The following is a 27,482-nucleotide window of genomic DNA, read 5'->3' on the forward strand; positions in this document are numbered from 1 at the left end:
TAACCCACGTAGCTCATCTGGGACGATTTCACAGATAACTTCTCGCAAGTTGTCGCAGGAGGTGGTTGTCGTGTCCGGACAGATTGCACACACAGAGGAATGACGGTTGTGCTTCAGAGCCCAAGCGTCGAGAGTCTTCTGGATCGTGCAGGCTTCTTGCCTGAATACGTCGGCTGTTTTTGGTTGCTGGCGGACGAGACTGACGAAGAGTTGGTCCTTTACGCCGTGCATTAAAGACTGAGCTTCCTTTTTTTCTCGGTCATCTCGGGGTTGGCCCAGCGAAAGAGGCGCTTCATCTCTTCGACCTAACCGCGGACGGGCTCATTCCGAAGCTATATCCTGGACTCGACAAAGTCGTTCCGCACTTTATTTCCTCACGACACTGGTCAATACCTTCAAAGTTCTTTCTTGAATAGCCCCTTGCCGTTTGGGACGACTCGTAGTTTTCGTACCACGTACGTGCTTAGCTCTCCAGTGAGTAAGATACGTGTCCAATTTTTGCCGCGACATCCCACTTGTTGAATGATGCCACATGCCCAAATTGGTCCAATCATTAATCGGGGCTTCACCTAGGGATTCATTGAAAGTTGGCGGCACGCACGGCTGTTGAAGTATGATCGGTGTCAACATCTTTGGCGAGGCGGTGGTGCTGGTAGCAGTGTCTTTTCGCTGTCGGGTGCGGTCCGACAGGGTCTCGAACTCAGGCTGCTCTCTCTGGAGACGTCGGCTGGTTCGGTGAACTGGGGGCTCGTCCACTGATGCGAAGCGCAGGGGGCTGGCGTCGCGACTTGAAGGGGGCGTACAGAACACGGAAGGCCACCCACACCTCCACCAGATGTCACGAAGTGGAGACTGCTATCCGGGCAACAGAACTACAGCGAAAGCGGCGTCTAAAAACTCATTATTTGAGCTCACTTGCGCCCCCAGTGGACAGAATCGTTCGGCGGCGGCGTGGCAACAAGCGTGCTCGGCGATCGTCGAAGAGAATGTCCGCAGTTCCCGCCCGTGCTCAATTTAAGGCTGGCAGCGAACTTTCGAGGTACGGCGTGCAAAGCTGCTATAACATTCTGGAACAACCTACAATCGGCTCGGCCTGGGTGCGAACAATGGAGATAAACCTTGTCTCGTCTTGCATCGCAAACAAAGCGATAAATCGACGCGCCTGCAGCTTAGAAGTATGAATAAACACTACAAAGATTCCCAGCAATAATATTGCCATACTGCTCACATTCTGAGAGCGCCGCCATGCGGCCGAACGGCATGGCTGGGCTCGTGTGGAAGCGAAGAAGATGACGTCCCCGCTCGGACGTGCGCTGCTGGTCTTCTTGGCCCTCGGATTAAAAGCCCCCTTTCGTGTCGTCTACGTTTGTCGGCGACAATATTGTAACGTGCTTCCACAGAACCTCGACGGAAGAAGCAGAAGATGAAGGACTGACCCGCGGAGAAAGAGAAAGAAAAAGAGAGCTGAAGGACGCTGCTAGGCTTCCTGCTTCCATCCTGCTTCGACCGGTCCCCTCTTTGAATAAACCCCCGTGCGTGCAAAGCACGTAACAGGTTTGGTGAGAGGTGCCGGGTATCGACCACGGAGCATTCCATCTACCGAAGGAGCCGTAGACTCGCAGGCTTCCCACCACTGCCATCGGACATGCCTGGAGACGACAATGCTGAGCAACCCGGGCTATCCACAGCGAACAACTGGCCACATTATCGAGAGCCCCGCACATTTTTTGGAAAACCTGAAGAGGACGTTGACGAGTGGCTGAAACACTACGAGCGGGTGAGCAAATACAATCGATGGAACGCTGCTACTAAACTGGCTAACGTTGTGTTTTTCCTTGCCGCCACTGCCCTTGACTGGTTCGACAATCATGAGGATACACTGAGTTCATGGGCTACCTTTACGACCGAGATAAAGAAAAATTTTGGGGATGAATCGGCAAAGAAGAAGCGTGCGGAACAGGCATTGCTTCACCGCGCGCAAGTACCCGGAGAAACTTGCACGGCATACATCGAAGCCATCTTAAAGTTATGCAAGCTAGTTAACTCCAGAATGCTTGAAGAAGACAAAGTCGGCCACCTTCTAAAAGGAATTGCGGAAGATGTTTACAATTTCCTGATTAGCAAAGAGAGCCTGAGCACCATCCGCTGACGTTATAGAACATTGCAGAACATTTGAAGCTCTTAAGCTGCGTCGAATCACCCCTAAATTCGGAAGATTGGCCAATGTCACCTCTATAGCCAGTGTTGAAGCCAGTTCTCCAAATTCTATGGCTGATATGATTCGAGAGATTGTGCGCGAGGAATTGTCCAGATCCCGGGATACCTTCTGCCACACACCATATCTGCGGCACAGTTCTGCACCGGAGGAAGATGTTGCCGCCCTGTCGACTCCGTGGGCTCCACCCAACGGCACTTTGCCCATGGACGATCGGAACATTGCCCAACGTTATCGCCACCAGCCGACAGAAAGGAGGCCCACCTACCCAGAAGACGTGGTTCGTCAGCAGCGAGATCTTGGCTTCAGCCAACGTCGCGACTTTGTTCGCCAGGACCCTTATGGCGGTCGCTGGCGCTCTCAACCTTTGTGCTACCGGTGTGGCATTGCAGGGCATATCGCTAGATATTGCCGCCGTCGTTTCCCAACTTCTCAAGACTGCCAACCCCCGGCGAATACTTACGGGCAACTGCACACCGCGCAGCAGAGACCCCCAACGTCCGCTTGGGACCCGTACCGTCCGAGCAATTTGCGGAGTTCATCACCCGCATCTGACCGCAGTGTGACGCCGCCACCTCAGCGCCAACGGCGGTCACCTTCTCCTCGACGTCGTGCATCCCCTCCGCCTCCGGGAAACTAGGAGGCGCGGCCGATGGAGGTGAGGCCGCCGGCGAGTCGATGACGTCCAATCTACCTCTGCCCGTGTTTATGTTGAAGAACAAACTGGAAGTGTTTATTGATGGTGTGAAAACAATGGCTCTTGTGGACACTGGTGCTACCGTATCCGTTATGAGTTTGAGGTTTAAGAATCGTTTAGGTAGGAAAGTGATGTTTAGTGGTGACCGTGCAGCGTTATTCCGTGGTGTCGGTGGTGAACCTTTGGTTCCACTTGGTGTGTGTGCTTCGGATGTTGTTATTGGTGGTCTAACGTTTAGAACAGAATTCGCAGTGCTACCACGGTCAACGCATGATGTGATTCTTGGGATTGATTTTCTGCAAGAGTGTGGTGCAACTTTAGACTGTCGTACGGGAGAAGTTGCTTTGAATTCTTCGTTACTTTCAGCTCTTGTGGATAACTCGACACCGGATTTTGGAGCATTTGCGGTGGAAGAAGATACTATTGTACCAGCTTTCTCTGCAGCATTCGTGCGGGTTTCCTCTATTCACAATCAGTGCGAATCTTTTGAAGCTGTGGTAGAGCCTACGACACTCGCCTGCTCTAAGAAGAGTATCGTCGTGCCTCGTTGCGTCGTTCCCGTGGTGAGAGGCCGTACCGAGCTGTGGACAGTGAACCACTCTGAAGAGCCAGCTGTGTTGCCCCGGGGCCTCAAACTCGCCCGTTTCGAGGAAGGTGTGTCAGGTTTCGTCGCGGCGTTAACCAACTCTGTCAGTGAGCAGCACGTGAAAAGAGATATGGAGACCCAAGTTAAGGCTATGATTAATCAGGCTCTTTCCCCAACCGAGCGTCGCACTCTAGTGGAACTCCTTCTGAAACACGTGTTCGTGTTCGACTTTGCCAAAGACGATTCAACACCACCGCCTACCAGTCGTATTCATCACACGATCAACACCGGCTCCGCACCTCCTATACGCCAGAAGCCCTATCGAGTCTCAGCCACTGAACGTAAGTTAATAGATGACCAAGTTCAAGAGATGCTAAAGCGAGGCATAATTCGAGAATCCTCCAGTCCTTGGGCGGCTCCAGTTATCCTTGTTAAGAAAAAAGATGGCACATGGAGGTTCTGTGTTGACTACCGTCGCTTAAATACGGCCACGAAGAAGGACGTCTACCCGCTTCCACGTATAGATGCCGCAATTGATTGTCTGCACTCCGCTTCATACTTTTCTTCTATTGATTTGAGATCCGGCTACTGGCAAATCCCCGTGCACGCTGCAGATAGGGAAAAAACGGCATTCATTACACCAGACGGACTTTACGAGTTCAACGTTATGCCTTTCGGATTATGTAATGCACCTGCAACATTCGAGCGGTTCATGGATACAATCCTGCGTGGCCTCAAGTGGCAAATTTGTTTATGTTATCTGGACGACGTTGTAATTTTTGGCAAAACGTTTAGTGAGCACAACCGCCGTCTGGATATTGTGCTTGATTGCATGGAACGAGCTGGCCTTATCCTCAATTCCAAGAAATGTCATTTTGGGAACCGTGAAACAATTGTTCTTGGTCATTTAGTTGATAAAGAAGGTGTTCGACCAGATCCAAAGAAAATTGAAGCTGTCAAAAGTTTTACGGTGCCTCAATCAGTGAAAGAGCTGCAGAGTTTTTTAGGGCTCTGCTCGTACTTTCGACGCTTTATAGCTAGGTTTGCGGACATCGCTTACCCACTCACGTGTTTGCTGCATAAAGATGCACCGTTCAATTGGACCAGCGAATGTGACGCAGCTTTCCGGCATCTGAAATTTCTTTTGACCTCGGGCCCCATCCTACGCCACTTCTGCCCATCTGCACCAATTGAAGTGCACACTGATGCAAGTGGTATCGGTATCGGCGCTGTACTTATACAACGCCATGGTCACGATCAGCACGTGGTAGCATATGCCAGCCGTTCGTTGAGTAAGAGCGAAAGAAATTACACGGTTACTGAGCAAGAATGTCTCGCCGTTGTTTTCGCTGTACAGCGCTTCCGCTCCTATCTGTACGGGAATGCTTTCACCGTCGTGACCGACCACCACTCGCTTTGCTGGTTAGTGAGTCTTCGTGACCCCTGTGGCCGGCTTGCTCGATGGGCTTTGCACCTACAAGAATTTAATTTCACTGTTGTGCATAAAAGCGGCCGTAAACACTCAGATGCCGATTGTCTTTCCCGTTTGCCGCTTCTAACGACTGAGGACGACGCAGACAACTTTGATGAATACTTGTCGTCACTTTCACAAGCCTTCCCCGATCTTCAAGTTTTTCGAACTGAGCAACGCAAGGACCAAACATTAACCTCTTTGTTTGATGCCGCTCAAGATTCTGTAAAGAATACTTTTTGCATTCGCGACGGTTTGCTTTATAAGAAGAATTTCGCTTCTGGAGGAGCACGCATGCTTCTTGTCGTACCCGAAAGCCTACGCATCACAGTTCTTGAAATGATGCACGACGACGCCACGTCTGGGCACTTGGGAGTGACACGCACACTCCACCGCACACAACAACGATTTTACTGGCCTAACATGCGTTCAACCATCCAGCACTATGTAGCCAGCTGTGTGCAATGCCAGCGCTTTAAGCTGCCGACTTCAAGTCCACCGGGCAAATTGCGGCCAATCACACCTCCAACAGCCCCATTTGAGCAAGTTGGCATTGACCTCCTTGGACCTTTCCCACGATCCTCTAAAGGAAATCGATGGATTCTTGTGTGCGTAGACCACTTAACCCGTTATTGTGAGACAGCCGCGATACCAGTTGCTACTGCGTCTGAAGTATCTAACTTCTTACTTCGATTCGTCATTCTTCGGCACGGCCCTCCTGCAGTTCTCATTAGCGACCGTGGACGTCAATTTACAGCGGACGTTGTTGAAGAACTTCTCCGCCTCAGCAGCTGCAGTTTTCGCCACTCCACGCCATATCATCCCCAAACGAACGGTGTGGTAGAACGCACTAATCGTACCCTCACCACCATGCTTGCCATGTACGTCGCTGCAGATCATAAGGACTGGGATGGCGTACTCCCGTTCATCACTCATGCGTACAACACCGCGCAACATGAGACAACTGGCTACAGCCCCTTTTACCTGCTCTATGCTCGCTCGCCTCGCTGCGGCCTTGACACCATGCTACCATTTTTCATCCACGATGAACCTTCTCTTGCGACCACACTCTGCAGAGCTGAAGAAGCTCGCCAGCTTGCCCGCGTTCGAATTTTATCTTCGCAAGAGCGTTCCAAGAACCGCTACGACGTCCAACACCAAGAAGTTTCTTATGTTCCTGGTGACATTGTGTGGTTGTGGACCCCTCTACGCAAGCGTGGTCTGTGTCAGAAACTGCTATCCCACTACACTGAACCATTTGTTGTGTTGGAGTGCATAAGTGACGTTAATTACGTTATAGCACGACTAACTGCTAGTGGTCGACGGTCACGCCAATCTCAGGTGGTGCATGTAGCCCGCCTCAAGCGATTCCATCCCAGACGGTCTGTTTAACTCGCCCGACGGGCATCGTCTGCGAGGAGGGAAATGTAACGTGCTTCCACAGAACCTCGACGGAAGAAGCAGAAGATGAAGGACTGACCCGCGGAGAAAGAGGAAGAAAAAGAGAGAGCTGAAGGACGCTGCTAGGCTTCCTGCTTCCATCCTGCTTCGACCGGTCCCCTCTTTGAATAAACCCCCGTGCGTGCAAAGCACGTAACAATATGTATATGTGTGTGTGTGTGTGTTCGTGTGCGTGTGCGTGTGCGTGTGCGTGTGCGTGTGCGTGTGTGTGTGTGTGTGTGTGTGTGTGTGTGTGTGTGTGTGTGTAAATGCTGAAATCAATGCTGCGAGGACATGTTCTATAAAACTTATATTGTAGTGAGGCCTATTTTCCTCTTTTACTCAAAATCCACTGCCTCAGTGATTAGCCGGCACCCTCCGGGAGCACCGTCCTGTGCGTGCTTCCATTTACGTGCGTCCATTCACATCCACCCCTGAAAAGCTGTACGCGCAAAACCATCCGCTCATCTGGCCCTCAGAAGGCGTCCACCCAACTGCCTCCTCCATTCGCCTTTACCCAGTGCGCACTTGCACCCTCTGGCATCTAATGCCCCCAACACACCTTGCAACTTCAGAAGCCTGCCCCAACACATAGTAGAAATCTTCACCAGCCTTACCTTCCTAAAGGCCCTCACGCCCTATTCAGCCACCCACCTTCAAAAGGTCCGTGCCCAACAGCCTATAAACGCCTACACTCACCGACAGCATACCTTAGTCCGGAAAAGAAGAGCGACGCTGAAATTGAATTCAAAGAAGCATGAAAAGGCGATCAATGCAAACGCGATCTGTTATGGCAATGCTGCTAGATTTCGCCGCATCGTACTGTACGATAGCCTGTGCAGCAACGGCGATTTCTTGTGCGCAGCTATATCTCGTCGACAGTTATGGTTCTCAGTTTGACTGGCCCAGTAAGCGTGGTTATTTTGCTGGCGCCACACTTATACCGGTGAACACTGTTCCTTAAGGGAAGCTAAATGTTCAACGGTCTAATAATAAGGCATAGCTAATCTGTATGCTACTGCACAACCTAGTCGTATGCGGCATCATCCAGTCAATTCGGCATGTTATCATGGGCCGGCTCTCGAACTGGGCGGACGTGCGCTGCTGAGCTCCTGCTCTTTGCCCCTGGCTCGCGCGCCCCTCTTGGTTTGAGCTGCCTGCTGCCTGTCGCCTGCGCCGGACCCTTCGGGCCCCGGGTTTTTTCCCTGCGGACCGGGCATCATCTGCGGGCCTCATAGTGGAGGCCGTTGACGCCTTTTCGACCGCATTTTGCGGTTTTTGCCGCATTTCTCGGCCTTTTGCTCGGGCGCGGCCGCCTTTCGCAGCGGCCGAGGAGGAAGGAAAAGAAGGCTCCCCTCCCGGGCGACTGAGCTGCGCCGCTTCCTCGGGGCCCTCCGGGGTCTTTTTAGGCGCGTTTTCTTCCTGCGGCCCTGTCCGGGGTTGCGGTGTTCCGGCGTGCTCCGCGGTCCTGGCCTGCGGTCCTCCGGTCGCCATTGCGGTCGGGGGCTTTTCTCGTCGCTGCCCGCTGGACTTTGCTTGTTCGCGGGCCTCCGGTGGCCGGCGGCCGCTGTGTCTTCATTTTTGGCGCCGCGGACTCCTCGCCCCGGAATTTAAAGGTGATTTTTCGCCTTTTCACTTGCGGTGCCTGGACTTCACGCCTCGCACTGAGGCTCGGCCCTTGAGGGGCCTGCGAACGCCGTCGCGGTGGTGGTTGGCCGCTGTGTCCACGTTTGCTGCGGCAATGAGCGCCCCTGGCGCTTCCTCGTCTGCGTCACCAACCGGGGCGGGTCGTCCGGTGGTGACGGCGCATCGTACTTCACCCGGGGCGACTGCGGGCTCGAGTGCTTCGGAGACCCGGTCCGACCCGGGCCGGTCGCTGTTTTCGGAGGCCGGCGACAAACTTTTGGACTCTGTTTCGGAGCCCCAGCTCGCCGTGAGCCCCCCCGACTACGACTTCGGGCGGGGCGACCTCCCCCGCGGGGGAGACGGCCTCGCCTTCCCGAGATGACCGGGACTCCCGGTCCTCTGCTGGGGTTTCGGGCCCGGATGGTGCTGGGCCTGCCCCTGACCGGACCGGTGCTCTCGAGGACATTGCGGACGCCGGTGCTAGACTTGACCTAGCCTTCTCGGCGTTACCCGACTTTGCTGATGTCACGCGTCTTCAGAAGCGCCTCACGGCGTTCCTGAACCACGACAAGAATAAGATTGCGGCTGCGCGGAGTACTGCGCGCTGGCGTCCGACGCCAGGGGCCGCGCCGAGGGCCTCCGCGTCATGTGGTCGGCGGAGCGGAGGGAGTTCTCGGACGCTAGGAGTCGGGCCTCTATCGCGGAGGCCAGATTGGAGGCGACCGTCGCGTCCGTCCTGCGGCCGGTCCCGGCGGGGACTTCGGGGCCTCCAACGTTTGCTGAGGTCCTCCGTGAATCACAGCCCGCGGCTCCGGCGCCGTCGTCAGCGGCGCCTTCTGTGTCACAGGGGCAAGTCACGGCAAATCATGTCGCTTTTCTTACTTATGCGCCCGCGGCGCAGGTTTCGCCGCGGAATTTAATTCACACCTTATAATCAAACATTGATCCAGTCGATGCGGGCATTGGCCCAGTAGTCTAGCGAACTACGAACGCCGGTGTGACCGTTCTCGCGCGTGACCGACGAACAGTAAAAAACTTAAGGTCCGCAGTCCAGGGCAACGAAACAACACGCGCGGTAATGTCTGTTCGGGTTGCGGAGCGCCGAAAGCGGCAGATCCGGGTTTACGGCGTTAACCGGGCGTCCCGGATGATGCCGTGGTGGCTCAGATAGCCACCAAGAATACCGATCTGTACTTAGATGTGCGATCAATGCGACGTAGATACACGTTTTGCCAGCGTGACGGTGCAAAAACGCACACCATTTCTCTTTCGCCCGATGCCTTTCGTCGCGTCATTGAAAGGGGTCGCCTTACCATCGGCTGGTCTTCTGCTTCCGTTGCAGAAGACCATGTCCCGATGTGCACCTTTCGTGCTTGCTACGGGCACTCCCGCAGGGCGTGTCGCCAGTCCGCCCACCCCGACCGGGCAGTGTGCACAAAGTGTGCACAGCCACACACTGCGGAGACATGTTCGCTCCGGGCGGGGGACGACGCGGTTGCGTGTGCTGAGTGTCGCAGGGCTGGCCGCGTGGCTCCGCCGCACCGTGCGGGTGCGGCCACCTGTCCCATCTTGTTAGAACGTGTGGCCAGGTTGCGGGCTAGAACCGATTATGGCGGGCTCTGAACTTGTGACTCCTGCGACGAGTGGGTGGGCGGCACCGTATCTTCCTTTTCTTTTTCTTTTCTTTCTTTCCTTTTGCAAAACGCTTCGCGCCTCCTGTCCAGCCGCCTTTATCGCAGCCTTCTTCCTTCCCTCCTTACTCTTTTCTTCTTGTTAACGGAGGCTTTTCTTTCTTATGCTTTCCTTTTCTTTGGAATTGCTGTGCGCCGCTCTCATTCTGAGAGCTCGCGCCGGTCACTTTTCTTTCTTTTCAATTTTCTTTGTTTCGTTTTTCGCATCCGCCATTCATTGCTTTTTATACTTCAGCGATGTTTGCCCGCCCACTCTCGTCTCGTCCCATTTTGGTTGTTTATTTGCGTCTGTAATCCGGGTTGGCTCTTGCCGGATTTTTGTGGAGATTCTCTTCCTTCACTTTTTGGTGCGTGCCTGCAATGTACAACATCTGTTTTATATTTTCTCTTTTCTTTCATATTTCTTTTTCGTTTTTCGTTTTCTCGTCATGAGTTCTAATTTTCCTTTTTCGTTTATACAGGAAAACTTGGATCATTGCAGGCGCGCCACGGGAGTTTTAGTTTCCAGGGTCGAGGAAGGCAATTTCGACTTTGCCCTCATTTCTGACCCCAACATGCGAGACATTCTCATTCCTTCCATTCCGCAGGAGTGGTCCCTGTTTGCTCATTCCACTGCCCCCCGATGCGCCGTCCTAGCTCGACAGCCGCGGGTTGACATCTTTCCTATTTTGGTGTCACAGTGCGTGGTTGCCGTTCGGTGCGCAAACCGTTCGGCCTCGTTTTTACTGATCAGTGTTTACGCTCCGCCGCACTCTCCGATGACTCCGGTCTTCGCAGAGATTTCTGCGGCGTTGGCTCTTGCAGCTGAAATTCCGGTTGTCGTTGCCGGGGATTTTAATGCAAAACACGAGGTATGGGGTCCGGACCTCTGTGATGTGCGTGGGGGCGACCTCTTGTGCTTCGCGTCGGGGGCGGACCTCCTCGTCCTCCATGATCCCTCCTCGCCTCCCACGTATACATTGATAGTTGGATTGATGTGACCCTGGCTAGTCCGGTGCTTGCGCTGGCGGGTTTTAGCTGGTCGGTGGCCGGAACCGAGTCGCTATCAGAACACAGACATATTGAGGTTCGCTTTGGCGCTGGCGATGAGCCTCGCGATAGGGTTCTAACCTCTCGCGGGGCGGCCCGCGTCATTGCCGCGATTAGCAGACACCATTTCTTTTCTGCGGTCGTTGGTGGCGACCTCGGTTCTGGTGGCGCGCTCGATCTTGTAGTCCAGCGCTTTCACGATGTGTTCGACCGCGAACGCCGCCGCTATTCCTCCGCCCGCAAGATGCTTTCATTGCGACTGGAGCGCGCGTCGTGTTGGACGGACGACCTGGCCCTCGAGCGCAAGCGCGTGCGTGCGCTTAGGAGGCGTTTTCAGCGCACGCAAGACGCATCGATGCGTGTAATTTACAGGACGGCCTTTAGCGGGTCCCTGGCCCGGTTCAGGAACTGTGTCGCGGCTGCGTGGGAGGCGGCCGCGCGCGAGCTTGCCCGCGAGGCCACTCTTCAAAATCTTTACGGGCGGCCATTCAGGAGGGCGTTCGGTCGTCTGCGGGGACCCTCTCTGCTCCCTCCGGTCTTGCGACCCGACGGAGAGATGACGGATTCCGTTCTGGCGACGGCCGCGGTCCTCCTGGAAGCGCAGGTCCCGTGTGACGATATGGAGTCGGACGCGCCCGAGCACGTGGCATTGCGCGCAGTGGCGGCCCGTCCTTTCTTGGGAGGTTCCGAGGACGTTCCTTTTACCTTTGGTGAGGTTGAGTTGGCGATCTCCCGCACCAAACTAGGGACGGCCTCCGGTCTTGACGGGATCAGCCCTAGCACGCTGCGTGCGCTTTGGTCGGCTCGGTCTGGCTTTTTCATGTTTATTTTTAACACCGCGCTCCGCCTCGGTCACTTCCCCCGAATCTGGTGGCGGGGAAGAATTATCTTCCTTTTGAAGCCCGGTCGGCCGCCCGATGCCCCCGCGTCGTATAGGCCGGTAGTAATCAATTCGGTCTTCGGAAAGGTCTTGGAGCGGCTCCTGTACGATCGCCTGTACCATTTCCTGTCCCGTTGTGGACTGCACCAAGAGGCTCAATTTGGTTTCACGACGGGTCGGGGGGCTGTTCAGGCACTTCACGCTCTAGTTTCCAAATTGCGGCAGTTGCGGGACGCCGCTCTGCACGCGCTGCTTATTTCCATAGATTTCCAGGCGGCACTGTGTGTGGCATCCCCTCGTCCTTTGTCGCCGCGGGTGAGGCGCGTGCTGCGCTCTAGGGCCTCTGTTCTCGTAGCTTTTCGCGAGGTCATTCGTGCCAGGTGGGCCGTATCGTGGCGCGATTTTAACGGGGGCACTGGGATTTTTTCTTGGGTGCCCGACGTTTTTTCCATACCTCTATCATTTCCGCCCTCGAGCCCACTCGTCTCTCTCGTGACCAGGCATGGCCGTTTTCCTGTGTACTTCAAAGTCAAAGTCAAAGTCAAATTTATTTTTCTCCGAGAGGAAGAAAGGGGGCAACGGAAAAAAGCTGCACATGCGCAGCTTGACGAAGCCCGGCCCCCTTGGGTAGAGTTCAGCAGCAATTCAAGAAAAATAAACAAAGGACGCTCAATGACAAGCATTGTACAAGATATATACATATGGACGACAATGTCAGGGTTTTATACGTGAGATGCAAAAAGTAAGCGGATGACAAAATACAATGCACGTGGTACAGGGCGTAGTTGCAGCACTATGTAAGCAAAAATGTCGTTAGCTGCACGATATAAAGAAAAAAGGAAGGGATATAAAATCAGACAGGTGGGCAATAGCGCAGCGGAGGATAAGAAATGAAGCCAGAGACAATGGTGAGGGTATTAACAGAAAGCGGATGCATTACGATCTAATTTTTTGAAGAGTGAGCGTGCAGATTCTGTATTTGTAACAACACCAACGCGACTGAGTGCGTTCAAGAGGACGGCGATGTGGTACGATAAAGATTGATTGCCATATGTTGTGCGGCAGAAACGTTCGACCCATGAATTACTGTGTCTGGTGTTATGATTATGAGTGCGTATGTCAAGGTTGAATAGCTGAAGAAAATATTCATTATTAGTGCGAACAGCAGTCTTGTACTGGCAAAGAAGGCGGAACGAATACATGGTTTCAATTGGAAGTATGCGATAGGATGCGAAGTATGCGGACGTATGATCATGGTATGAAATATTCGCAATGGCTCTAATTGCGCGTTTTTGATATATTTTTAGTTTATGAATGTTTTCTTTGGATGTGGTCGCCCATACAAGATGACAATAATTAAGTGCAGATAAAAATAAGGCGTTGTACACCATCCTTTTTACTTTTGTAGGTAATATATGCCGATTCCTACTCAATATTCCCGCGATTCTGTTTAATTTGTAGCAAACGTGTTCAATGTGCTTATCCCAGGTTAGGTTTTCTGAGAAAAAGACCCCAAGTGATTTAACGTGCGTTCGTATATCAATTTCATCATTCGCTAGAAATAGCTTTTCTGTGGGAGTGACAGTGGTGTTTCTTGCACGAAAAAGTATAGCTTGAGTCTTTTTTGCATTAATTCTCAGGAAGTTATTTTCGGACCAACGCTTAACAAACTGTAATGCTATATTTGCTGTGTGTATCAAATTGTTTGGGTTATCTCCGGTAATGAAGAGCGCGGTATCATCTGCATATCCGATCTATTGTACCTCGCTTATAGTGGAAAAGATGTCATTTATGTAAAGAACAAATAGGAGGGGACCGAGAATACTGCCTTGAGGGACACCGGAAGTAAGTTTTTTGACGCTGGAATTTTTATTATTATGGCTAACATACTGAGAGCGGTGTTGAAGGTACGATGATAAGAGAGCATTGGAATTTCCCCGTATGCCATAATGCTGAAGTTTAATTAATAACGTTTTGTGACACACGCAATCAAATGCCTTTGAAAAATCTATATATATGCCTAAAACTAGTTTCTTATGCTCTAGAGCGTTACTAATGATTTCTTTTTGCGTTAAAAGAGCTGATTCTGTGTGTTTTTGTTTCAGAAAACCGTGTTGGCAAGGTGAAATGAGTGAATGCTTGCCTAAAAATGAATAAAGACGAATGTGCATAATTTTTTCTAAACCTTTTGAGAACACTGGGAGAATTGAAATGGGTCGAAAGTTATTTATATTATTTTTTTCACCTCCTTTGTGTATTACAGTCACCTTGGCTATTTGCATTAGCTCCGGAAATGTATTTTGCTCAAAGGCTAAGTTATACATGCTAGTCAACACTGGAGCGATGATATCAATAATGTATTTAATAGGGGCAATTTGCATGTCATTTGCATCACGAGATTTAGAATTTTTGAGGTTATTATATACATAAATCACTTCACTTTCATTAGTGGGAAAGAATACCATACTTCCAGAGATATTAGGGATGCAATCTGCAGTGGGAGAGTAAGCTGTGCTTGCGCAGTCAGTTTCCCCAACGGAGACAAAATGCGCATTGAACGCATTAGATAGATCAGTGCCGCTTATGTCTTCATTGTTGATTTTTATGCTGGTGATGTTGGAATGACTGATTGGTTTAATGATCTTATTTAGGCGTTTCCACAACAGCTCGACGTTCCCGGATGCGTCATGTAGATAGGTAGCAAAGTATTCGTCCTTGGCAACTTTGAGCTCTTTATTTACCCTATTTCTATATGTTTTATACGCTTTTAATAAATTTATGTCCTTGCTTTTCACAAATTTCTAGTAAAGATGGTTTTTTATGTTAATTTTATTGACCAGTTCACGTGTTACCCACGGTTTCCGTGATTTCCTGTTCCTTCGTCGCGCTACAGATGGAAAGTGCTTTTGGTAAAGATCTGTAATTTGACACACAAGGGCTTTGTACATTGCATTTACATCAGTGCTTGAAAGAACATGGCTCCAGTCATGACACTGAACATCGGCTCGAAAAGATACCAAGGAAGATTGGGTTATGTCTTGTCTACAAATCGGCGGATCCTTTGAAGGTGCAGGATAATCTTTTACATGAATGAAGGCGAAAATGGGCAAGTGATCACTGATGTCGCTAGCAAGCGCACCGCAAGAAGAAACACTTTTATCAGTATTAGTGATGAACAGATCGAGTAGAGTTGCTGACACTGATGTAACACGTGTTGGTTCATTTATAATGTTTAGAAACCCATATGACTCTAGAATGGACAGGAAATCATTTTTAGCCTTAGATGTTTTGAGGATATCAATGTTTAGGTCACCGCCAAGAAAAAGAGAGTATTTCTTAAGAGATATAAAATCTAAAAGGCTTTCAAGAAAAAGTAGGAAATTTTTCAGATCACCCTTTGGAGGACGATAAAGAACTGAGAAAAATTGTGAATTGTCACGCGCTGTCACTATTTCGTAGTCGTCAGTCGACTCAGTAAACTCAGGAACAGGGTACACGTTAAAGCTGTTTTTCATCAATAGCATAACGCCGCCACCATGTTGCAGGGGGCGATTTAACGCAAATGTTTGGTAGTCGTGCGACAAGAACGGGACAGAACTATTTTTGTACCACGTTTCACATACCATAATCGCATCGAAAGAAATGTCAGTTGCATTAATTAAATAATGAAGGTCATCGTGCTTGTTTTCTAATGAACGTGCATTAAGGTGAAGAAAAGATAAAAGACCTTTATGATGAAAATTTTTCAGATCGGAAGGTTGTACTGCCATGAGGGCGGTAGAAAACTACTAAAGACTGCAGGTACAGGGCCACGGACCGGATTGCTAGCCTGATCATAATGTGTCGGTTTGCCTAGCCATTTTTTCCAAGTCGTCCAAACAGTTGATTCGGAGTACGGTGGTGTTTTCAGCTTGACGCGCAAAGATTTTTCCATCTTTCGTCCATGCAAATTTCCAGTTAACCTCTTTTTTCTTTGTGATGGCAGCACCTAGCAGTTGCTTGTTTTTGCGTGTTAGATGTTCATTAACAAAGACGGCGCTTTCGGGGCTGTAGCCGAGGTCTGTTGTTGTTATTCGCGTTTTCTTCGCCTTTGCTAATACTAAAATGCGTTTCTCCCGCCGGGCAAAGCGCACAATGATGTTCTTTTCATCTTCTTTTGAGGTGGGTACTCTATGGCAGATATCAATGTCAGTTTTTGAGATAGGTTCGCCAACGAGTGTTCCTAGTTTGACCACAATGTCTGTTGCGTCACCGTCCTTAGGAACCCCTTTTATTTCAAGGTTATTTATTCGGGAATATTGTTCCAGTTCATCTACTCGTCGAGCAAGCTTGCGGTTTTCCTCTTTGCATAGGTTTAGGATTGCGCCTTCTCCGAAGTGTCCGTGTGGCGCTCCTGAGGGTAGCGTTCTGCATTATTTAACGCAGTGTCCTTTTACACGCGATGCGGTGGCCAGGCTGCCCGGTCACGGGAACAGCCTTCTGCTGCACTTTGGCGCAGATGGCTTGATGATCGCCGTGCGTCCGCCGTCTTGTGTCAAATTGTGGCCATTATTAGTGCTCAAATTCCTGATTATGTTCGCGGGAGACGATAGTGCTCTTTTGCTTTTTTATGTTAGCCTTGCCGCCGGACGGCCGTTCAGGCCTCCCCGTGGATAGCTCGGGGGTTGGAGGGCATTTCTTTTGACGGCGGCCCTCATGACTCGGGCCAAAGGTTCTGTCGAGGGCGCGTCCTTGAGGCGCCCTCTCCTCTTTGGCCTTTTTTTTGGGCCGTCGTCGGGGGAGGGGTTTTCTAAATTTCCCGATGTGTTTTCCCAGGCGCGTCCATAAGAGCATCCGCGGGATTTTTTCTCTTTTTTTTTGCATATATCTTTTGTTTTTCAATTGTTTTTTGTAATGTTTTTTATTATTATTGTTTTTTTCTCGTTACTGTCAATTTATTTTTTATTTTCTCTCTTTCTTTTCTTCCTTTCCCTCTCTCGTTCCCTCCCATTCGTGGCATTGTGTTTTCTCGGGGGACTGTCTGGGCATTTGAGGTGGACATTTCATATGTCCAGCGCACTGGGAGCCACATGCCGCGGTTTTCTTTCCCGCGGCATTGTGGTTTTTCCGGGGAGCCTTTCTGGCCATTTGAGGTAGGCGATTTATTGTCGTCTGCTCCTCTGAGAACCACATGCCGCGGTTTTATCTGTGTGTGTGATTGTGTGTGTGTGTATTTTTTTGTGTGTTTTTTAAAGAATTTTTGCTCTTTTTTCTCATTTTTGCTCTTTTCTCCAGTTTATTTTAATTTTCTTTTCAGGCAGGAATTTTTCTGTTCTCCTCTTTTCTCCTTTTGTGTCTTTGTCTTTTTTCTTTTGCAGATCATCTACTGTTCGTCTCCTGCCCATCTCTTCACTGTCTTGTATTTCAACTCTTCATTCTCAACTTTTTCTTTCCTTTTTTGTATTTGTCCTTTCTTTTTCTTTTGGGCACCCTCATTCTGAATTAAAATCAATTTTCATCAATAAATCAGTTCGCGCGGAGATTTTTCATCCCTATGTGCTCGTTGCGCCCTTAGGACACCGTATCAGTTACCGTGCCCACCACTTTATTTTTCAAATTGGCTTTTTACACCAAATTAAACTTTTGGCCAATTGGGCCCTGTTCGTTTTTTTTAATTGGTTTAAGCCTGGTGATGCTTCTGCAGCTACAGGCTACTTCTCATTCCCACTTTATTTTGACATTGCTTTCCTCCACTTAACCAGGAATGAGACTTAGATTGAGGCGGTGTTTTAAGATGTTTGACATCGTTTTCTTGTAGCGCTTACGGCATATATCTTGAGCAGTGTTTTAGGATATTTGACGTAGTTTTTTGTGACCACGGTATACAGATAGGAACAGCCAGGTTTGAGCGAATCGCGAGGCTACCGCTTTGTCACAGGTACTCGTGTCATGGAGAACGCTGGATGACCACGACAGTTTTGTACGAACGCCGGATTATTTGCTTTGCCATCAAAAGTTCAAAAATTTTATTCTCACTTCTACAACCGTGCTTAATGTATGTAAAGAATAAATTGCTTGAAATATTACCTTTCGCACCAGCATTCAGGATGTCAGCCCTTTTGTCACTGTAGGTAACAGTACCAAGGGTATAAATAGCGGATATGGAATAGTTAATAACAAACGCAGTGAACTTATCACCAACTTAGTGCAGTTATGACAATGCCGGCAGCATGGACGTGGCGTATCAAAACTGCCAGTGTAGGTCTATTGTTAAATCTGATGTCGGGAGGTTAGAGCCACAAACCTTCGACACGTAGACCAGGGGATGAACTATGTCAAGACACTGGTCTTAACGCTAAATGACAAGCTTTTCAAGTCTATTTCATCACTCTTCTATCAACAAAACGCATACGTTGTAACCATCCCAAAATAGAAACACGATCGTCAGCCCCTCATGTGTGGTAGCAGCATCTAAAGAGAATTAGACTGTTTTAAAGGCACAAAGTGGAGCATATAGCGCTGATCATCTATTTTGTCAGCGTTCTTTTATTTATTTGGGGTTATTGCGGAAGTGGCAGCTAAGGCTCTCCTGCGCAAAGCCATGGTTAAAGTGCCGTTGTATTGTGCTTGATGTGTGTCAATTATTTAATACCTATTGTTTGCCAAAACATTTCCATTTTCGCGATTCGTGGACATCAATTTCAGTTAAGAGGGATTCATGGTATTGCTAGTTACTGTTCGTGGAAATATTGAAGGTATTGGCTAAATTCGTCCAAAGCATAGGAAAACCTTTCTTTAAAAGTTTGTCTATCGCTCGCATCGAGTAGTTTTGACTGCCTTTGCAAGCCAATGGGGAACGTTTTCTACGGTAGGAAAACATCAATAGCAAAAACATGGCAGCCTGCAGAGGGTCTATCTTATGATATATTGATATCAATAGTGAAACCTCGAGATATAATAACTGTCATGAAAAAAATGCGCTTATCCGGAACTTCTGAATATCCATAAAACAAAAATCTTAAAACAAATGTTAAGCCAAGAAGTACAATTTCTAAGAGCAATATCGTCTGAACAGCGATGCATTCATTATGAAATAAAACTAAAGTTTCTTCTTTAGGTTTTCATGTTTTTGAACCCAAGAACAAAATTCTGCTCGTTATGAGCTTGTCTCCAGATATTTCCAACAGAAGTTTCTCTTTACTTGAGCAAATGAATCTGGATGTGTCCCTTTGTGTCTTATGCGGATAAAAACTTAGGATTATATCTGTAAAATATTCCTGGTCTGCCAGATTTCTTTTACCCAAGGTGGCCTCTACAAAGAAAAGTTGTTTTTTACTTTATCATAACATGCAGCCTGCCTGTTAACTCTCAATTTCCTAAATACTATAGAAATGCTCCCTTTATGGGGCGTGTTTACATGTTTTACTTTTCCGGATCGGTCGACTCTTTCGCATGCGTCTGCTCAATCTTTACCGATGATTGCCACTTGATATGGAATACAGCAGGAATGTTTTTTTATTTCTAATCCTGATAGTAGGATAATAATGCTTGAATTAGTTTGTCGCTTAAAGAAAATTCATTAAAAAGCAGCAGGAAAAACAACCATGCCACCGGTGGGATCCGAACCCAGGACCTCCGATAATCGCGTACGGTGCTCTACCAACTGAGCTACGGCGACGGCCGGCCAGTCTTCACCAGCGCCGCCCTCATCCATAGCGGCGGACGTAGCGCGTCCTGTATTATCGCGAGTGTGACATGGAACGTCATCTAATGGCGAGGGCGGAAACTGTGCGAGAACCCTCTTATGCTACCTATGGCATCGAGACTGCCAGAACCGAGACCCTGGTTGCGCGATTTCCAGACAAGGTAAAGGAAATGATGGGCTCGTTTGACAAACATATGAAGGAAGCCAATTGTCCCCGAAACCAAGGTGCAAAGAAGAATGTATATTTTTTATTTTTGTTTAATTTTTCTGTCGTGATCAGTGGGAGAATAATACTTCAATTATTCTGTCGCTTAAAAAATGCTTAAAAAGCAGCAGAAAAAACAGCCATGCCGCCAGTGGTACCCGAACCCAATATTCGGAGGCCGTGGGTTCGAATCCCACTGGTGGCATGGATCCCACCGGCGGCATATATAGTTATAGCGTTTCTAACTAGCATGATAGAATCTCCACTTTTCTTCTGATGGGTGATGCCAGTCAATATATTCTCTTGAGCAGTCAAGATCAGGGAACCGGTAGGCTCGCGTTGACAAGTATATTTTCCCCTGGTAGTCACGGAAATCCAGCAGTCAGGAAGAAGAGGACTGGTTTTCAAAAAAAAAATCTTTCTCGGGTTTACTTGCGCCCACAAAGATGTGATTAAATTGCTCGCAGCGATATGCACTAACGAGCTCGGGGGTCATTGAATAACCGAATCGCCGCTGCTCTCGGCAGCGCTCGCTTTAACTCGGGCAAAGGAGAACGGCGGTGAAATCTCGAAGAATGTAGAAGCAGACGCGTTGCTCTTGACTTTCGTGATAAGCCTAGTTGCATCTCGCGTCGCGATAAGAGTGGTAAAGCCGCGTTGTGGTGGCTCTAAGCGAGAACAAATATAACAGAGCTCTGCAGGAATAAAAGCATGTGGAACGCTGTCGCTTCGTGAGGAACGACTTCGTAGTCAAGCTCTGCAATTCGAGGAAGGATCTTGTTTGGGTCGAAGTATCAGCACAAACGTTATTGACTAAGTATGCGATGGAGAACAGTTGTCCACACCCATACACACTCACCTGACTTGTATTCCGTGTAGCGTCGGTGTGACTAGCATCAGGCATTGATACATTGTTGATCTGTAATTTAAGCTGTGCACCTTCACGACTTTGGGTGCTGGCGTGGCTTGCGCTTTTCGTAAAAAAATTCAAGCATGCTGTGGCATACAATGCTGCAACCTCAACTGCAACTTGCTTGCAGTGTTCTTGGCATCCATACTCTATCTTCTACTCTCTTTTAATGTGGCCCAGGATATGAAGTACACTGTTGGAACGCAATACCAACTGGCGAAAGCATTCATTAGACTATTGCCTATCCGTGCTCTGTGATGGCTAGTGGGCTGAGCCACCGCGCAGCAGCATGAAAGCAGCAGCGCTTCTGGTGGCTTTCCAGAGGGTAACGGGCTACCGGAAAGGCAGACGCGCCCTCCCATCGAGCCATTGTAATATATTCTAGTTCGCTATAATGATGTCATCGTAGCAGTTACAATGCTGCCCGTGAAATAAAATGCTGTGGCTTCCAAAACCGTACTTCTGTGCTGTAATTTATATGAGCAGGCCTGTTTACATTAAATTGTGTTACATATTTATGTTAATAAAAAGATGGTACGCATTTTTCAAAGGATGGCTTTTATCACCATGTACATATTTATTACATGTTGCCAGCAGCTGGTTTTGCCGCGTGCCCTACAAGCAGTCCCACTGCCACCACTGGTCCAGGCCCTGATCCTTTTTGCACTTGGAAAAGCAGGGAAAGCTGGAATTTCTTCAGTGAGTGAATCATTTGGATCTTTTTTAGATTTCAGAGCATAAAAGATGTCATTAACATATGCAACACTGCTTTTGAAATGAGCAATGATCAGATATTTGTATTCGAAGACTTGTGCTTGCAGATTTATTGTAGAAGATGCCTTTGAGAAATGCTCATTTTGCTACACATCCCAGCAGTCCTGCTTCCCTTTGGTCAGAGTGACTGAAAAAAATTATTGTTACTGTTGTCGCTATGTCAGCAGAATAAGCATCAGAGCATGGTCTTCTGCTACCGGCTTGCTGATGGAAAGTTCGCAGTAGCAGTACCATTTACTTATTTCCGGTAATTTTTTTTCAGTACTGTATTGCACTCCCATAATACTGTGGTCTGATGGAGGATATGAACAGATAGCAGTGTGAACTAATATTCGGCACATAGAGACTGAAAACGGTTTGCGTTCTGTCATTCACAGTTTATGAATATTGGATTATGCTGCTTTTTATGCAATTGTGATTGTAAAATGTTCACTTAAGCATTATATGGACACTTACAATGGATTGAGTCCTTCATAGCCAGAGTCGCTTTGGGACGTTAAACCCCAATAATCCTTATAATGGATTGAAGTTTACGTGCATCAAGACAACGAGAACAATCTCACCAAAAGTAAAACTGTTGTAAGCTAGCGATGACAAAACAACAAAATACAAGTGTTACCATGGCCAGCCGGTTTAGCAACTGCGCGTGTCTACAGTTAATTTTTTTGCGGGGATAACAGAGGCTTTCCTACACCGCCAATCACTTGAGAATGATTGCAGCCAGTCTTTGGGTGTGTACGTCCGGAGTGTGAATCCAGTATTTGGATCATGAGTTTGAATCAAACATTAGGAAGTATTAAAATTCAATCACCTCAGTCCTAAATTGGTTCTGGCTGCCATACAAAGTTAATATGCCGAGAAAGAGCCAGAGTGTACCAAGAACACAAATTAGATTCTAATTAGCATGACGGGGTAGAAGTCAGATTTATGAATCCGTCACTAAACTCCAAATGTCCCACATATTGCGCTCGACCGTCTCCAGTTTGTTGAAGACAATTCATTAAAACTGCTTCCAGCGTGCGGTATCTAACCTAAAATATTTTTGCTGAAAAAAAAGTTTATTTTTGAGGTGATCTCAGTTTAAACATTTTTTTAGGGCGTGAAACCAGGCATTGCTGAATGTTGATCAAAAATCTAAATTTTAGAATGAACTGCACAATTGTTCTAATTACATTTGCACATATCCTGGCTTTCAATATGATTTAGATCATAGATTTTTGGACAGTATATGTTGTTCTAGGTTTAAATAAAATTAAAAAGTTTACTATTTTACATTCAAAATATCAGATTCTCAGAGTGGTAATCTCTACATAGATTTCTATTACCAATAAAAAATGTTACAGCTGACGAAACTCAATGCGTCGAAGTGAATTAAAATACTGAAGTTGCAGAAAAGTGTGTTGCGGAACGTAAGTAAGCACTTTTTTTTTCACCCTGAGGTGTTCCAAGTCAAAATACAGACGATGGCGGGTTTAGTAGAACAATTTATTGGCTTTCATTTCTGATGTTTTAATTGAGGTGGTTTTTGTTCAAAGCGAGAAAAAAATTTTATATATCGAGCTCTCATGCGGCAAGTTCCGTCATCTCTTAACGCTTCATTGAGTAACGCAGCACCTGTCATGACACATTTATGGCCACATAACCACTTCAGTTTACCCTTACTCACTGTAGTGCATGTTTAGAGCTGGAGCAATGACAGGTATCGCATCACATTCGGAGGGTGGTATGCAATAAGCGAGTCTGTTTTCGCTTTTGAAGTTCATACGAACCCGCTATGGCATAAGGCAGCCAAGAGCAGCAAGACTATGGTTTTCAGTGTGCTGTCTCGCTTGAGCCACAAGGAAGGAATGAACACCGGGCACAGCTATCGTAACACCAGTCCTTTTAATATCCGAATGAGATCACGGAAAGCATGTGCCTCGCAGCACACGGGATGGCAGGAAGTCCTCACCACGGCTTCTGGTAACGCGAGACACGCTGGCGCTGGCGCGGCCCCATCGAACGGAGCTGCCTTGCTCTCGAGTGATCAAACATACTGCGACCGCGGAAACGGCACGCAGTCATCTCTTCTTGAATCCTCTATAATGTTCTTCTTGCATAGCAGGCAACGCTGCTAAAGCTAGAACGCCTTTTTGCAAAGGTCAAGTTTGGGCCAAAAATGTAGCTCACCATACAAGCACAGTGACCACATGCATATTTCGTGCTGCAAATCTCAATTACCGTGAGTGGCAGCCTCCTGCCCTTCGTTTTACCCTTTGCCACATTTTTGTCCTGCGGCTCATCAAGGCTTCGAGAAGTAATAAATGACATGTGGTTATACGATATGTATCTTATAGGGCGAATGGCATATACACCATCCGCGCCCAAAAAGTAGTCATCAATCAGTGAAAATTATAGTCAGACGTCCTCAACACTATGCGCCTCACAGCTTCGAGCGTGGTTTCCAGTGGTACCAGTTCATTTTATACCGCTTAGTTTTTGTTCAAACACTGAGGGAGGCTTTGAGAAGAACAGATATGTGGTGGAGTAAAATGGTTTTGCGGACGACGCACTACATCCGCAGTGTTGCCTGTTATGTATGAAACGGAGTATATGTGTCTGTCATGTCTCTCACAACAATTACTTGGTATGGCATGAATACAATGAGTAAAACTGGCACTGGTGCAGGTGCCACCCCGGCAGCACAAAGAAAATCTTTTCCCACGATTATCTGTTCGTCTACACAACGTTTAATGCCTGTCCGCAGTAGAAACTTTACTAATAATTGAGTGCTGGGCTGTGCTCTGTGATGAAGAGGGGAAAGAGACGACGCACCTCGCGGCGAACGAGCTTAGCTCCAAAAATTTTATTCTCGCTTTAAACAAAAATCACCTCGATTAAAAGTTCAGAAACGAAACGCAATAAACTGTTCTACTAAACCTGCAATCACTGGTATTTTTACTTGAACCATCTCAGAGTGAAGTGAACGAGTTTTTATGGTACCAAACACAATTTCCTGCATCTTCAGCATTTTATTTAACTTCGGCTGATTCAGTTGCATGAGCTGTTACGTTTTTTAAGGGCAATAGACATCTAGGGAAGCATATTGGCTATTCCTTAATTTCCAAACAGGAGTAGATACTTTGTAGGTGTCAACGTCGTATAATTCTTACATTTATTTAAATTATAAATATTAATTATACCGTTCAAAAATACACCTGAATCATATCAAAAGCCAGAATCTTTGCAAATGTCATCAAGAAACTTTTGTGGAATATCTTCTAAAAATATGGATTTCTGGTCGATCATTGAGCTGTGCCGGTTTCAAACGTTTTGGCATTGTTCAAACGGCGCTCAGCTCATGATTAAATTTTTTCAACATCTGGCTTAGATTTCACATTGCAAAAATTTTAGGCGAATTTATTGAACAAATCGGCTATGGTTGATATTAACTCTGGGGCGTTTGGCTTGGAATAATGACCCATCATTGACAGAGTCAAGGGATGATGTTTTGGGTGAACTGCGACTTCTATCACACTTGACTTTCTTGATTGTGCCCAATTTTCCCACAGTGCTCCTTTCTCTTGATTTAGTTATTTGCATCTGAATTTTTTTCTGCTTATTAATAACATGGCATAATTTTTTCCCCTAAAAATCTCTGCGTTTCTGGTTAACCAAAGATTTGGCACTGTTACTCTAAAGTCATCACTGTAAAGAGAGACGCATAGTACCTCGGTTGTGACAGTGACCAGTGTGACTGGTAATCCGCCCTATCACTTTATCTAATGCTCCGCCCCCCCCCCCCCCTCGCCTGCATATAGCTTAGGCCCATGTGCTTTGCACTAACATTCGACAGTAGGTTAGTGCAGGCCTCAACCCTCATAGATGTGGAATTCCAAGTGCGGGCTCAGCGAGCAAGAAAGGGCACTACAAAAAATTCACCATAATGCTGATTTTTTGTGTGGTGTACAAAACTAAAGTACCGCAGCACTACAACATCAAAGTAAACTAGCTACGTGGTGGCAATAAGGCGGGGTAAAAGCCTTTGTGCAGTCATTTAAATGGTGATGGAGGCCCAGGCGTATGCACATGTTCTTCTGTGTGGCAAGCGCACCAGAAAAAAAGCCTCTGATTGCCATTTCATGCTGATTTTATCATGTAATCTGGCTCGTCACTACCTCCTTTTTTCAGCATGTATTTTTGATATAACCCGAGAACTAGGCCGCAAATGCCGTTGAAAGGATTCTCTCTAACCAATGGAGTCGATCGATTCTCACCATGTCCTGGTTAATCGCCTTAGACCTACTAGTGTGACATTGCAATGGGGCGGCTGATGAATGGAGATAAGCCAGGGCTTCGACTAACCATTGCATCAGAAGAAGCGGTCAGTGACATTGTTTAAAGAGCCTTTTATGAGCAGCCGCATTGTTCTTTAGTTGATTCAGACTGTAGCATGGTCTGATGGCACTCATGTCATTTTTGCGTCTTCATGGCACACCAGCTCACGCACCATAATAATTGCAATCAGGAAGCCCCCAATTTAGCTGTCATTTGAAATGATTAAGTTCTATGTAGCCATTGCAAGGAGGTTACGGTATATAGAGGCATCTGAAAATGGTTTTCTCGAGGCAGTGCCATTGTTATGTTATTTAGCCCTAGTTATGTTATTTTATTGGTGGACAGATCTAGTAGCCTCAGAGCATGAAATACTTATTCCGGTTGACATTTTGTGATGATACCTTAATTTGGCACAATGTCATGGCACACAGAACTATCTGCCTTAGTTTTTCAGGAAACAAGAAATTGTGAGAACTAAATTTTTTTTGCGCCGGTTTATTTCTTCCTTGCTGTCAAGTAAAAGTTTGAGCACAGGTTGTTTCTTGAATTTTGTAACTGAAAAACTTCAGTTCTTTTACTCTACTGTATTGCAAAATTTCTCGTCTTTGAACGCCTCTTTATGTGTTGTCTAAGTGTATTAAGTGCGTGTGCATTTTTGTCTGCTGCCCAGGTCTGTCCTGCTGTCTGGTCCTCCAGGAAAAGAAATCGGGAGACTTGCGAGAAGTTTGGCTGTAACCTAATTTAAAATTAAGGCCATTTGTGGTGTGTTTTTTTTTTCAGTTGTGAAAGATCTTCTGTTATTGCACTGTGCTCAAACTAAAACATGCAACTACTACACATTATACATGCCTGCTTCTTGTGTACACATTGCACTACTACTCTGCATGATTAGAAGGCCAGCCATTGCATTCTGGAGAGAAACATTAACCAATAGTTTAAGAATTAAGTTTAAGCCAGACCTGATCATAGATACACTTTCGCAGCGGGCTTAAGCTTTAACTTGTAAGGAGCGAAAGTGGTCTTCATAAATTATTGTTGGGTTTTGCCTTAGGTAGTACATTATCCATATTAATGGTGACCAAGGTGTCACTAACGCAATATATTGTATAGCTTGTTATATGTGGGATAACGCTACGCTCTGAAGGGACATCTTTATGCTTACAAATGCACCTTAGGTGCATCTCTTAGGAGGTCAAGTTTGCACTGTTCCGCCAAGTATAACAATGCGCCTTTAAAAAAAATATCAAATAGGCTTCTCATACACGGTGTTGCGTCACTCTTAGGTGGCTTGAACTTGCACTGGTCTGAAGAGCATAGCTTTATGCGGCTGTGGAAGTAAGTTACGCTGTCTAAATAAAGCATACTCCTTCTCAAAAAGTGTATCAATACTCCTAGACAGCCGAACGTTCCACTGGTATTCATGGCATAAATTTACGCTGCTGTATAAGTAAGAGTTAACCCCTTTGGACTAAGATATTGCCTTCCTGAAAAAGTAACTACACTCTTGGGCAGCATAAGCTTACACTGCCTTTAAAGATGTAACTACACTAGAGAGAGTGTAACGTTTATACTGTTTGTCGTGGACTAAAACTTTACTCTGGAGCAAATCACGTAAAATTACCCTCTTAAAGGTGTCAGCTCAGCGACAAGTGGTTTACCTCTGAAAAAGACTAAAATGACAGTTTTCTTTTAATAGTGCAACATCTGCATGAAGTCTGTGGGGCTATAAAATGTTGCTACAGCGGAAGCATTCCAACTTTTTACTTTCGAGCGTATTTAAGCGGCGGGTAACCTAAATTCAAGAGTATTCAACAGCGCTAGACTCATTTATTGCTGAGGACATGGGAGCTCTTTTAATACCGGAATTGAGCGGAGCGTGTGAGCCTAAAGTAATGGCAGACATATATCTCCTATTACTTCTTAGCGTGTTAGGCATTAATATAAGCACACATTACAG

At 47.3% G+C, this 27,482-nt stretch overlaps 1 long non-coding RNA gene across 1 annotated transcript; it reads left to right on the plus strand.

Annotated features, from left to right (window-relative positions):
* Window positions 1–21,052: 21,052 nt before the first annotated feature.
* Window positions 21,053–26,301, plus strand: LOC144105710 (uncharacterized). Its single transcript, XR_013308865.1, has 2 exons — window positions 21,053–21,133; window positions 26,196–26,301. It is a non-coding gene; the product is annotated as an uncharacterized LOC144105710 (long non-coding RNA).
* The last annotated feature ends 1,181 nt before the right edge of the window (window positions 26,302–27,482 follow it).

Source organism: Amblyomma americanum, chromosome 9, assembly GCF_052857255.1.
Source record: "Amblyomma americanum isolate KBUSLIRL-KWMA chromosome 9, ASM5285725v1, whole genome shotgun sequence".
Lineage (NCBI taxonomy): Eukaryota > Metazoa > Arthropoda > Arachnida > Ixodida > Ixodidae > Amblyomma > Amblyomma americanum.